This window comes from Scomber scombrus, chromosome 2, assembly GCF_963691925.1.
Source record: "Scomber scombrus chromosome 2, fScoSco1.1, whole genome shotgun sequence".
Lineage (NCBI taxonomy): Eukaryota > Metazoa > Chordata > Actinopteri > Scombriformes > Scombridae > Scomber > Scomber scombrus.
The window spans coordinates 32,614,746-32,616,497 of NC_084971.1; positions in this window are offsets into that span (position 1 = coordinate 32,614,746).

Consider the following 1,752-nt stretch of genomic DNA (forward strand, 5'->3'; position numbering starts at 1 on the left):
ACACATCAGCAATCTCATGTTTGTTTTTTTTGCTCTTGTTTCTTTTTTATTACTTCAGCAATCTGAAGTGAAGAAAAAAGAAAAGCTCCCACACATTTTCTCATTTACTGCTGGAATATTAATTTAAAGGGAGTGATTATGTTTTTCCTTATTTTCAGTCTTGTATAAAACGTCACAGTGTCAGATATTCATATTAAAAATGGCTGACATGTCAAATAATGAGTCAAACATACATAGAAGTAATCTTTGCGAGTTTCTAAAAAAAATCTTCTACTTTCAGCCCAAGCTGACGGCTGGCTTGATTGTCACATTTAGATTTAAAGACACCATAATTGACTAAATAAACACCCTGTATGAAGGCTGACTTGAAGGTAGTGATTGAGACCATAAAAACCCACTCATTGTTTTTGGAGCCAGTGGAGTCGCCCCCTGCTGGCCATTGCAGAGATTACAGGTTATTTGACCTGGAACTACCTGCTTGTTGTTAGTCAGTGCCACCTGTGGTAATTGGCAGTAAATTAGGAAGAGAACAGAAGTCAGGATTAGACCCAAAAATCTGTCTACTTCAGTGTAATAGTGGAAAATGGATGAGAACGAAGGGATTTTGATGAAGAAATCTGAGAGGATTTAAGGTTTGTGCTGTTGTAGTTTGTGACATATTTTGGTATAACGAATTATGTGTTGTATATTTTCTCTGGTAATTAATTTCATTTGATAATATTGGCTAAGTTAATATTGTTTCATATCTGATCTTTTGTGGTCATTTATTTCTCACTTTCCCTGAATTTTATGATTAAACTTGTCAAGAGTGTAATAGTTTATGATTTGGGATATTGCTAAAAAAAAAAAAAGATACACAGACACAGTTTGTATTGAAGAAGATCATAATATCACACAAGCTGTTTATCACCACTTCAGTGTATTTAAACTCTTTGGGGTCACTCAGTGAAGCAGAATATTTGGCAGCTTACTGAGTATGAAGCCTTTTCAGTATAACAGTCCATATTTGTTAGTGGCAGCTGTAGATCACTGACTGAATCATTTTCATACTTAGACACCTCGACTGTGAGAGTTTGTTCAACTACTGTACAACAAAGTCACCAATGTGAACAATCAATGCTTCTGAAACTGAACCTCTAACTGTAATGATTAATGAATTTAATGTCAAATGTAAAAATATTAAGATGCAACTCAATCATAAGAAGTGAAAAGTACTAAAAGTAACTTTAAATGTGTGTAAACAATCAGTGATGATGGTAAAATGTTGTCTCAGGGTTGTGATTCAGTATCTGATGTTTCACTGCCATCTAGTGGTGAAGCTTCAGTGTTGCAGATTCAGGCTTCATCACTGAGGTCTCCCTCCACTGTCTGCTTTAAAGGCTCACTTCACTTGAATAACAATACACACATTTTCTCACTTACCTCCTGTGGTGTCTAGCCCTTCAGATAGTTTTGGATTCATTTGGCTGTTTTTTCAATGTCATTTTTAATATGTTTTCCCTATTTAAATAAATAACATCTCATTCAAAAATGTATCTGATGGAACCAATACAATATTTTTAATATGTCTCGATATTTAGCTTTTTTCCTGTTCAATTAAACTGTTTCATAGTATAAAGGTCAAAGAGATTTTCTATAGGGGCCATCAGTGTATCTTTACACAGCAGAAGAACTGATTTCTGATGTGCTCTGTGTTACAGTCAGAATTATTGTGAATGAGTGAGTTTACAACTTTAGATGTAAAACATTTTC